Raw genomic sequence first — 13546 nt, 5'->3', positions numbered from 1 at the left:
CATTGAAATGTTGTGACAGTTTGCTGACAACATAGCTTAAATCAGGTCGCGTACAATAGCTCAGATAAATAAGACATCCTACCGCTTCACGATATCTCCTCACATCTGGTAATGTCTCGAATTTATCAGAATGAGTCCATTTCTGTTCACAGGGTGTTAACCGTGGCTTACAGTTTTGCATGTTAAATCTCTTTAAAATGTTCTCAATATATACTTTCTGTGACATTGTGACACATTCTTTTTCTTGAAGAAAATCTATTCCTAGAAAATGGTTAAGCTTCCCCAGATCTTTCATTTGGAATTTAGAAGAGAGCATTTCTTTCACGCCTGAAAGCACATTTTCATTGTTAGCTGCAATGAGTAAATCATCCACCCACACTATGATGATTACTTTTTCACTTTCAGTTTCTTTTGAATACACGCAATGATCAGCAATATTTTGTCTAAATCCACAATTGCTTAAATAGTCATGTAAGGTTTGATTCCAGTTACGACCCGATTGCTTCAGCCCATAAAGTGATTTCTTTAGTCTATACACCAGTTTATTAGTCTCACTTGATTCTATCTCAAAACTAGAGATGGACCGATCCGATATTACGTATCGGTATCGGTCCGATACTGACCTAAATTACTGGATCGGATATCGGCGAGAAATAAAAAATGTAATCCGATCCATTAAATATCAAAAAAGCACCTCACAAAACTTGCGACATGGCGTAACTCGTCTCATAACCGTAGCACGGAGCAGTGTGGTCACGTGATACAGCGGCTGTGTGTATTTGTAGTCTCGCTACCAAACCAGCATTTCATCTCCGAGGAAGTTATCCCAGAGAGAAGTAAAGCAAGTGTGTAAGTTCCTCTCTGAATGTTTGTAAAGCATTCCCACGTTAAGCTTAACAACTGATATATGGAGCAAGTGCCTCTCTCTCTCTCTCTCTCTCTCCTGCCGCTACTTCATGAAACTGCTTAATGATCAGCTGATCGGCTTTTCTGTCGCGACTCCGTCTCTCTTGTTTGTTTTTGGCCCACTTTGCACCAGAAAGAGGAAACCAGCGGCTGAACAACAGCAGCACGTTTAAGCTTGATAAGCTGTTGTTAGAATTTATTTAATATTACTTTCTACACCAGGATCTTTTTCTATGCAGCTGACGCTGGTAACTGTGCAGGGGCGGATCTAGCAAAGTTTAGCCAAGGGGGCCGATAGGGCATTAACAGGGAAAAGGGGGCACAAAGACATACTTTTCTTTCTTATTCTCATTTAAAATGTCTAGCTTTTAATAAATAATTATCTGAATCTTACACCCAAAGTTTTAATCTGATGTAAAATGTATAGAAGTCCATTACTGTATATAGTAACTGTTAAGTCTAATATACCCTAGTAAGCTATAGTACTTTTTCCTTTGGGAAAGTACCATCTGTGCAGTCTGCAATTCTGTTGAAGAAAGATGTTGAATCTATTTAATTATTCTTGAAAAAATAATTTATTTCTGTGCATTTTTTTTTCACACTGCATCAAATTAAAGTTGATTACATCGATTAAGCATCACAAAGTGGAGGGTGGAGGGTGGTTCCCTATTTTTTTTTTTTTTTTTGCTGGTAGTTTGCAGCCCTATTAGTTAGGTTGCTTAATATTTCTGCTAAGTACTCTTTAAAATACCAGAATAGGAAGGATGGAGCAGGTTTAAGTTTATTAGATTGATCAGTGTTGCTGAACTATGAAATATTTTGGGCGCAGTGTACTTTTTACACACAGGTATAACAGAATAGCTTTAGCGCTGTTGTTTATTTAAACTTGACTATGAACTTATACAAAATGCAGCAAGATATTAAAAAACAGTTTTATTGATTAAAAAACACACTATATCGGATTCATATCGGTATCGGCAGATATCCAAATTCATGATATCGGTATCGGTATCGGACATAAAAAAGTGGTATCGTGCCATCTCTACTCAAAACCTTCTGGTTGTTGTATATATATTTCTTCATTTATTGGTGCATGTAAATAGGTGGTTTTTACATCCATCTGGTGAACCAACATATCATCCTGAACCACTTTCTGCATCAAAACTCTCACACTCGATAAATTAGCAGTCGGTGAAAAAGTCTCCTCATAATCAACTCCTTTCGTTTGACTAAAACCTTTAGCCACAAATCGAGCTTTATATCTGTCTGATCCGTCTGAGTTCTTTTTAACGGCATAAACCCATTTACCCCCCACTGCTTTCTTTCCCTCTGGTAAGGTGGTTAAAGTAAATGTGTCATTCTCCTTAAGGGATTGAATTTCTTCATTCATCGCTCTTTCCCATTCTTTTGACTTGCTTGACACAATAGCTTCGCTAAATGATGTGGGTATTTCACACAACAATCTGTAGCAATAATCAACACTGGTTTGCATCTGTTCATTTTCACACTCTTTCACATCCGTGATATAGTCACTCAAATAATCAGGTCTCTTTCTAATTCTGGATGGATAACGTGTAGCTCCAGCATCTACCTTATCATCAGTTTTAACCTCAGACTCAGTTTGACTGCTTTCACTACCATCTGGAATGTCCTCATCCTTCGTCTGTTCGGACCCACCATCTTTTCTGGATTCATAAACCTCATCTTCACACATCTGATCACTCTGTGTTTGTTGATCCATTGTCACGGGATTTAGTATTTTTATCAATCTGTGCTTTTCAACTTTCCCGGTTTTTGGGAAATAGATCAAATATGCTGGACTGTTTTTGTCATATCCCAAGAAAACACCTTTGTCGCATCTTGGATCCAGTTTTCCCCTATTTTGTTTATAAGCATAGCACAATGATCCGAATTTCTTCATTCTAGAAAGATCAGGTCTTTTTCCAGTTAACATCTTATACGCTGTCTGACCTGTGCGTTTATTAAAACACCGGTTCCGAATCACTCCCGCGGTTTGTACTGCATATGGCCATAAAGACTTTGGCAATTCGCTCTCAACTAACATGCATCTCGCCATGTCAAAAAGTGTACGCCAGTTCCTCTCTGCTGTTCCATTTTGATGAGGCGAATATGGCGCCGAAGTTTCCTGCCTAATGCCGTGTCTACTTAACAAATCTCTGAACTGTCTACTTGTAAATTCAGTTCCATTATCAGAACGAATGCACTTGATTTTCCCATACGATGCCACCTCTGCAATAAATCTTTCAGTTGCCTGAGTTGTATCACTTTTGTGTTTCAGATTATATACAAATGTTGCACCTGAATAATCATCAACAAACGACAAAACGTACTTAAACCCTTCTTTAGAGTTCGGCGTAATCGGACCAGCTAAATCCGTATGTACCAACTCTAATGCTGTCCTGGCCTTTTCATCGGGTTCTCGGTTCCTAGTTTGGATAAACTTCCCTTGTATACAGGCTTCACATTGCATATTTTTGTTGATTTTACCCTTAATGTCCATTCCATCGATGACATTTTGCAAATTTTGAACATCCTCATAATTACAGTGCCCTAGGATTTCATGCCACGTTTGCATATCAAAACATCCATTACATTTCTCCTCAAACTCTTGCACAGTGTTTATAAAGAACAGTCTCTCATGTTCACATATAGGGAATTTTGTTCCATCAACATGTTTAAGAAAACTGTCCCCGTGTTTGAAAACCACAGTGGCTCCGTTACTAGTAGCTGCTTTTACTGACAAAATGTCCTGTGGAAACGATGGAATGTAGAGTGCTTGTTTCAATGTTACCTTGTGACTTCGTCCTTTACTGTCAATCATACTTATCTCAGCATCTCCTCGCCGCTTTGCAGCTCCTCTGCTCCGCCTTCCGTCAGCCAACTCTACACAATGAGCCTCGGGTCGAAATGTGTCATCAAAAGTCTTAAAACTCTCGATCTTCGTAAAGATATGTGACGTCGCTCCCGTATCCACCAGTAGCTGATTGTTCAGCATCTCCCGGCCGCCGTCCGGGACCCTCTGGGGTTCGGAGCCCGTCTTGAACGCGTAGTCCTTCTCCATAACCCCTCTCGCTTCATCCCGTCTCAGCTTCCTTCTACAGGTCGCATCTTTGTGTGTACTACTCCGGCAAAAACTGCACCATACTCTGGATCGGCACGTTCTTGCAGTGTGTCCCTTTAGTCCACATTTAAAACACACAATCTCATTATTCTTTGATCTTCGGTCGTCTGCTCGCCAAAAAGTAGAATCCTGATCTAATTGCACTTTTGTCCTCATTACGTTGTCATCTGTTACAGCCGCACGCATTCTCTCGGTTTCTTCATAACTTCTGAGTTTTACTTTAAACTCTGAGAATGTGATTTTTGCTTCGCTCTGTGTAACGTGCACAATCAGGGGTTTAAACGTCTCTGGTAGTCCTTTCATTATCATTGCGATCAGAAGTCCATCAGTTAATTGCTCACCCGCATTTTTCAACGCTGTGATAATTGCTTCTGCTCGGATAATATAGTCCGTCACACTTTCATTCCTTTCATTTGTGAGAGAAGTAAGTTCGGTGTACAGACTTATAATCCGTGGCTTGCCCACTCCTGCATAATGACCTCTCAAAATTCTTAGAGCTTTCCGTCCGTCATCAACTGCATCTCTCATAACTAACGATAAACTTTTGTCATCTAGAAAGTGTATCAACTCTGCATATGCTTCTGCATTTTTGTCATCATCTTCACCTTCGGCTTCTCCATCACCCTCAGCCTTCAAGATGACATCTTTCAAACCTTGTAGTCTGAGATGACCAAGGAACTTTGTTTCCCATATCTCATATTTCCTTTCATCTCCATCAAACTGCAAACAGGAATATCGACTACCCGACTCTGCCGTGCGTCTGCTCATGATGCTCAAAATCGCTTACTCACTCAATCGTGCCAAACTTTTAACACCTGCCGGTATCTTGCGGTTTCAGGAAACGCTGCCCTTCCTTTGGCAGTTACAGGACCTCCTCTTTACTGCTGTCTGGGCCCATAACCTGTTAGCAGAGCTGCCCTGTGCAGCATTTATGGCATAATACTTTTAAGGGAGAATAAAAAGTCGACACATACATCTCATTCCTGACGGAGGACTCTACCACAACCCCTCTCCAGTCCATTCACAGAGTCATTGCATGATAAGACATGGATAGGATATGGGCGGGGCCTTTTACCGTCATTTTATTAAGGCACAAAGTACAAACACCTGTGGACACATAATCCAACAGAAATGTATAGAAACCAATCATTTACTGACAGCATGTCTGATGGAAATAAGTGCAGATTATGTATGAAGTCTAACTGCACACAGTAACTGTGTTACAATAAGGACTTAACAGCGCCCTCTGCTGGAGTGTTTCAGTACTGCGTTAACTAGAATACACCACCTCCTCCTCACACCACCTGCTACAGCTCTACTCTTCTATGACTACAGTCATCCACAGCACTGATGTGAGGTCACATGGTTCATATGTAAGGAGCACAGCTGACCTCAGGTCAGTTTAATGACTGTGAGCAGCAGCTGTGTTATTGTCACTGTGACAGGGAGACACTCTCAGACACAGCGCTCATGTCAGCTTGTTCTCATGCAGGAGGATCAGGAGCTCCATGTTTGTCTTTCTGTTTGAATCATGATGTGTTTGTGCCATCAGAGTCTGTCATGAGTACTCAGGGTTTCACAGCAGCTCTTCTGGATGCTGACGAGGACTCCAACCTCATGTTTCACCTCTCTGAGCTTCTGATGTCTGTGAACACTCGTGTTTCTTCTCTGGGCTCATCTGGACAAAAACACCTTTCTGTGTTTGGCTGCAGCCTCATTCTGACTGACAGGAAGTGTGTTATCCATGAGCTGCACTTCTGTGAGGAAGTTTCCTGCTGTGTTTCCTGTCTGTGGACAAACACGAGTGTTCCAGCTGAGGACTTGGTTCCTTCCACCTGTCCATACAGGACATCACGCTGTCTGCAGCTCTGTAAATGCAGCTCCAGGTCCTTCCACGTGCTGCTCTGTATTTGTGCAGTTTGTAGTGTGTCCTGGGAAACGTAGCACACATGGTGTTCTTCTGCTGTTTCCTCCTTTCACTGAGTGTGAAACACTGACGCTGTGCTGTTGTTCACAGAGGGGAGCTGATTCTAGCTGCAGCTGGACTCTGTCATCTAACTGAATGTGTTGGTGCTGATCACGGGGCTCTGAGGGGGGAGCAGCAGGAGGACTCTGGATGCTGACGTCAGTGTATCTGTGGAAGCTCCCACAGCGTGTCTGTCATTCAATATTGTGCTGTATATTGTATCTATGCAAAGATGAACAGACTGTGTGTTCACTGGTCTCTGTGCTGCAGCTCTGATGTCATCATCACTCCCTCCTCCACCCTCAGCAGTCCCAGCATGCTGCTGTGGTGCACCCCACCCTCACTCTACACCTGAGCCACAGACCACACCCTCCACCTCAATATACACCACAGTTTTCTCTGCTGTGGAAATGAGATCAGGAGGAAATCATCATTATTATTATTTAATAAACGCTCACGTTAATGTGGGCTTATTTGTTTCATATTAGAAACATTAGTTGAGTGTTTTTAGTATAAAATGGTCAAAGTTCCTCTTTTGGCTCCTCCCCTCACCTGTGGATGGGCGGTGCTGTTACCGTGGTGACAGCTTGGATGTGTTTCAGTCCTGCCTGGTTATCACTGCAGGAATCTTTCACATTTATTACAGGTAATAACTCTGATTTTTCTGTGTATTATGAACCAAATGTATCCTGATACACACAGAGATGGATGAGCAGAGGTCACATGATGAAAGAACAAACATGGAGTCTTTGATTTATTTAGATATTTATTGATGAATGCAAACAAACCTGACACTGAACCATCGTCCAGCAGAACAAACCTGATCACATGACCTGCTGACCCAAACAGTGCAAAGCTCCATGGCAACAACAACAAACAGCCTCACATATGTTAACAGAGGCTGTTAGAAGCACAGAGTCTTTACAGTCTTTCTCCTGTTTGGACACAGATCTCTGCACATCTTCATCACAGTTACTCACAGACGTGCAGAGTGTGTGGATATCAAAGCTAAGTTTCCACCATGTTTGTAGTCTGTACTGGGACTCATGGAGCATCTCTCTATGAGCACTCAGTGCTTTAAACAGTGAGTCCCAGTTTAACCAGCAGCCTTCACACCACACATCACACAGACATGGAAACTTCAACCCTCAGACTGAAGACACCATCAGAAATAAACAGATTGTGATGAAGATGAAGAACTGGACCAGTTTGCTGTGGTTTCTTCTGTTCCTGTCAGAAATAAGAGACTGGCAGCACTTTGCTCTCCTTCCACATGTTTAAGGAGGAAGTGAAGAAGAGCGAGTGAGTCGTCTTCCTCTGTGGGCCCAACATCAGGCAGCAGCCACGTATTTTTAAAAACCCAGCACACTGCTTCAGAAACACTGAGTCCAGGTGACCAGAGTCATGTGATCAGTCAGGTCTTCACTCAGGACGTCACAGCTTCAGGACCTGATTCAGAGGTTTATAAGGACGTGGATCATTGGTGCTGATGTTGTGTGAGAGCTGGTGAACCATGGGGAACATAAATAACAACCAGGCCATCAGCAGTTCTACCCCCAGCTCTAACACCTACATAATACACTATACATATAGTTATTGTTAAGGTTCAAATATTGAGGAAGGAGAGTACAAACAACCAGGTCCAGAAGAGCTTGGTCAAACAATTGATTTTAATGAACACACGCGTGGGGGGACCAGCGCCGTACGCAGACAGCGCTGATCTCCGACTAATCAAAGCATAAACAGATATTTTATACCATCGGGGTTTGAATTTAATGACGCCCCTTCAACGTCACACAGATACATACATACATACGTCAAATCAAAACCACAATGACTTTTAACACAGTTTGAAAAGAACATTATCTCTATCTTCATGGCAGATGTTTCCTGTCAACCTTTTGACTGCTGCTTCTCCAAAACCACAGACCATGCTCTGCAGTAAGATACCACTTCTGCACGCCCGCAGTTGCAAGCAAACATGATTAACCTCTCACCTATAACTGAATGTATCTACTATGTGTGTGTGTGTGTGTGTCACGACCTCACTTGGCACTCTGTGTCACCTCTCACCTACTAACACTCGCAGTCACAGAGGCCACTCTCAAATGTGTTAGCAGTTTACTAAAACTATATATGTAGTATATTGAATAAATGTTTTAATCAAGAACCTCTACTAGAAGCTTAATAAAAGAATATAAAAGTATAAAAGATAATAATGAACAACCTGGTTATTCAAATAGCATCATCCAAACAGCTCCTCAGAATAAGCTGCACTTACACTCTGCTTTTAGTTTCACTTTTGCAAAAGCACGCTCTGCAAACCTGCAGTTTCCTGTCAAGACTTTGCACAGAGTGTCCTCAGAATCAACAGAATCAGCCCATACACACTTAAGATTATAACAAGCATTCAAAAGCATTTAAGATCATAGATTCAACTCAACAGTTTAAAGTGGTTATAACTGCACCTGTAGTAAAGGCTAATTGGGTACCAAAATGTTTAAACATCTGAATGCAATATCAATGCTGTAGATTATATTATTAATGCAATGGTAATGATGATGATTATTAACAGTAGCAACAAAATAATTTCCCTGATCTCCACATTATATAGGTTATAGTATGTTCTATATAAATGTAGCTGAAGCAGTTTCATTTGTAGCTTCACGCTGCACTTCACATGTTTGTCCACCAGATGGCAGCACAGAGGCCTGTGTTGGAAAGCTTTGAGTAATGAAGCGTTTTCAATCCAAGCTTCAGAAAGCCTCATGTGGTCATCAAGGAAGCAACCAGGAAATATCTGCTGTGTGTAAAAACAGCAACACAAGAATCCAGGATGAAGACAAGAAACTCAAAGCTCACAAAACAGGTGGAGCTAATTTTGTGACGTGTTTCTGTAAAAACACCACAGAAGTGAATCATCAAAGTTTCCATGTGAGCTGATGATGCTGCTGCAGAGTTTCTGTGAACCTCCTGTGACCCCGCCTCCTCATACAGAGACATCTGATTGCTCTTCAAACTGCATCACGTGGACACATGTGATTGTGTGTTGTAGTATTGATCCCAATGCTGGTATCAGTCCTGGATCAATAACACTGGATGGATGCGTTCAGCATGGAGCCCTGAGCTGTGTTACAGACAAACATGGAAACTGACAGGTCTGTGTCATTCACAGTCTGTAATACTTCTAAACAACAGAGGCTGACCCAAGTGCCTCAGAGCCAGGCACGCTCACATCACAGCTCTCTAAATAAGCCAGTTTCAAAATAAGAGCTGAAAGCTGTGTTTGCTTGTGTTAGCTTATTATTGTGGAGACTAACATTCAGTGATCATGTGTTCAGACTCATAATGATTACTCTCAGAAATCCTGATCTTTGTATTTACTGTGTGTTGGATCAATAACTGAGATTCATGGTATCACACAGCTGTGCTGCTGCTGATGTCAGCACATCTGGAACAATACGAGGTATCTGCTACCAGACTGAGCAGGATGTGAGACCTGTGGACTGTTTAAAGCTGTCCCTCCACAGCTCACTCAGACCTGATCCACACCTCAGTGATATTCTCTGACTTCCTCAGTAGAGACAGAAACCATTCAGATCTGGGACCATCAGCTGACTGATGATGTCACACAGACTGTGCTTTTCAGGAACAGTGATTCTGATGTGAGCCTGCTAGCTGACAGCAGACCTGATGAAAGCACATGTTCACATCTGTGAGGACAGACTGGACTCTTTGACTGCACCTTGGTTCTCCTCAGAGGTCTGTACAGGAGCATGTCCACCCCCACTGAAGATCTCAGTCACTGTGAAACATAGAAAGCTGCTTGTGTGGCCTCTGCCTCACATGTAGATACAGCTACAGGTTTCTCTGTCAGTCAGACTGAAACAGTGTCCTGATGCTGCATCATTCAGCTCTGTGCCCCAGTCAGCATCACTGGGAGCTACCAGTGTTTCTGCCCTTTTCCTGTAACACTACACTCAGCACAGGCTCAGCTGGTATCCAGTGTTGGACTTTGGCTTCAGCTGCTGTGATAGATCCTCTAACATAGATCAGCTCTGCTACATGTTGTTAGATAAGTGCAGCTGCTGTCATGTCCTGATGTTTCTCTGGCTCAGCAGCTTCTCCATCAGAGGTTCACATGGAGCTGATCCAGTATCTCCAGTAACTGTGTTCTGTGCCTCACTGGTTCATCCTTCTGTCTGTGTGACGTCAGTCAGATGTTGAAGTTAAACTCTGTAATCTTCACTGTGTCACAGAGTTCAGTGAGTCCCGTTATTCACAGTATCAATCAGATCATCAGAGAACAGCTGATCAGCAATCAGTGGTGCCAACAGCGCCTCCTGTGGTGAGAGGATGCAATAATGCAATGTAGCATTTTTCCACTCAACACTTGCAGTCATGGAAACTGTCTGTTGGATCTGTGTGACGTTGCTTTCTTGGTTAGAGTTCCTCACAAATGTCCAGATGATTCTTCTAATGAGGCGTCGACCATGTTTGCAGCTCTTTGGAAGAAAACGTCGCCCTTTGCCATCCTTACTTTTCTTTGACTTCTTCAAATGCAGCTGAACTCCAGATTGGTATTTTCTTGGACTTTGCAGCTGTTTCTGGTCATCAGTTCATTCCTGCAAACCTCTGAAGCTGAACAACAATGATGCTGCATTGCTGGCTGATCCCAAAAGGTTGATTCTGTTCATCTGGACGTTTTCAGAAACGTTTGCTCACTGATCAGGTGACTTCTTCAGTCTCAGCTGACTGCAGCTTTACAAGCTTACAAACAGCACATTTGCACAATGACTGAAAGCAGCAGCACCTGATATATATGATACTAATATAATACATATACATATATAATCCATACTAATGATGAAGGAACTGAGCTCACAGTCCATTGTTCATTCAGTGAACTACTCAGTTTATTTTGGGCCTCAGAAATGCTCACTCTGTTTGTACATCACTGTCAGCAATAGACTCATTCTGCTGTGTGGACAGGAACACATGTGACATCACTTCCTGTTTGTTTGTGACTGAAGAGGAAGAAGTTTACAAGGAATCATTTAGAAGAGTTTCAAACATCAACTGATTGAATCCATGAATCTGAAAACGTGTTTGTGAGTGAAAGAGACAGACATGTACAGACTGAACTATCTGTTCAACAGTCAGAGTGTTTCTGTAACAGGAGACACTCTTTACACTCCACTCAGCACAGGGACACTGAGGAACCAGACCAGACCATAAACCCAGGATAAAGAGTTTGAGTGAATGTGGTGTTGAAGGTGTGGAGGTGGATCAGAGTGTCAGAGGAGACTCTGTAGAAGGACAGAGTGCCAGCAGGACAGTCCACATACACTGCTGCTCTGTTAGAGACAGAGGAGGAGGAGGAGGAGGAGGAGGAGATGGATGTTAGTCTGTTATTGTGCCTGACATAACGAGGACCATCATCAGAGCAGCTCAGACTCCAGGACTGATCATTGTTTCCAAACACACAGTCTCTGCCTCCTTTCCTTCTGATGCTTCTGTAACTCACTGATATATAAACTCTTCCTCTCCACTCGACCTCCCAGTAACAGCGACCAGTCAGACCATTTCTACACAGCAGGTGAGGATAAAAACCATCAAATCTGTCTGGATGATCAGGATATGACTGAACCTCCTCCACACAATGTGCCTCAATGTTATTGATATTATTATTAACATTGTTATATAATAATAAAACCTTTATAATAAAACCACTAAAAACCTTTATTCTCATGGTCCAATCATGAGTGAACTCCCCGATGAAGCCTTGTGTGCTAAAACATGTCAGAGTTTTAAAGGTTAAACATGAGTTTCCAAAACGTTTTGCTGGAGAACAATGAACTATTTGACTGAGTTTCAATCATTTACAGACGAGCAAAACCAGGACAGAGAAAAAAGGACAAAACTGACTCAGTAAAACAACAGAAAAGAAGATCCCATGTAGATCTGTATTATGTAGAAGTTCAGCCCAGCAACCAGTTCAGTTCAACACAAGTTTAAATGATTCTATCTGAACTCTGTGGAGCCTGATCTCAAGCTTTTTGAGTCTGACACAGAAACCAGAGGATCTTTCAGTGTCTTCAGATTCACTGTGATCCAGTGATGGGAGTGATTTCAGCCCTGAGTGATCGCGCTGATGTTTGCACAGAGCAGACAATGAGGTGAATGTTTGGGCACATTGGTAACAGTGAAACAGTTTATTAGTAACGTGGGATCGTTTGTGTGCAGAGTATGAACTGAGATTCCTGAAGCTCTTGTCACACTGGTCACAGCTGTAGTTTCCTTCCATGTGTGCACGTTCATGAATGTTACGATTACCTGAATGTGAGAAGCTTCTCTCACAGTGTCTGCACTTGTGTGGTTTCTCTCCTGTGTGGACTCGTTTGTGTGATTTAAGGTCCCTTGCAGTGGTGAAGGATGACCCACACTGATCACAGAGGTGCTTTTTAACCCCACTGTGAATCAGTTCATGTCGTTTTAAATCACTTGGTGTGGTGAAGCTTCTCCCACATTCTTTGCAGTATTTCAGTTTGTCTCCAGTGTGTCTATGTTGATGTACTTTTAGGGTCTTTTGCCGACTGAAAGTTTTTCCACAGAGGTCACAATGAAAGTCTTTCCCACCACCACAGTGATGACAGGGTTGAGAACTGGATCCATCTGTGTCGCTCTGCTTCTAAACAAAGACACAAAGACAGTGTAAGTCAGTCCTTCAACATTTGTATCCTGAACGTCGCCTGAAATAAAGAGCATCTCTGCAGACGTCCAACTACATTTGACTGTTTCAGTTAACACACTCAGTTTACTGGGCTGCAATAACTACAATACTACCACCATAATACTACAGTAATACTAAAATCATAACTGAAAGGAAAATCTGAATAATCACTCAGAGCTGCTTTTCCATGCAGTAGAATTGCTAACATGCTAACACAGTTTAATGAGCAGAGTTGTTCCAAACAGTCAGGCTAAAATGACAAGATAACAATATAAATACTAGGGGTGCATCGATATTGAACCGTTCGATACAGTGCTTTTGGTTCGTACGCATATGTATCGAACAATACAAAATTTGTAATTTATTTTATCAACTTTCCGTCTGACGATGCTGTCTGTGTTGAGCGCTCAGTGAATCTGCTTTCGACTACTCCGCCTAGGCTGCACTGTCGAACGCAGATCCACTGAGCGTTCAACACAGACAGCATTGCCAGAATGAAGAGTGCAGGGAGACAGAAGTTAAGCACTCCTTGCAACATGGCAAATTGAACCTCCCCCACCCTCATTCAGATCTGGCGTTTGGAAAGTAAGTGACGGAAGTGACGAGTAAGGTAAGCGACCCATGTTGTAGGTGACGTCAGACGCCGGAAAATTGGCGGAAAAAAAAAAAAAAAAAGCAAATGGTAGCATAGAGTTTAACAAAGGTTTTTCAAGCTTCAGTATTACCAAATATACTAATCAATTGTCATATAACTAACAACATCTGTTCTATCATCTCTAACACCCTGGAGGACAACGGG

This window comes from Astatotilapia calliptera, chromosome 19 (genome assembly GCF_900246225.1).
Source record: "Astatotilapia calliptera chromosome 19, fAstCal1.2, whole genome shotgun sequence".
In the NCBI taxonomy this organism is placed as follows: domain Eukaryota; kingdom Metazoa; phylum Chordata; class Actinopteri; order Cichliformes; family Cichlidae; genus Astatotilapia; species Astatotilapia calliptera.
This window is presented reverse-complemented; position numbering follows the sequence as displayed.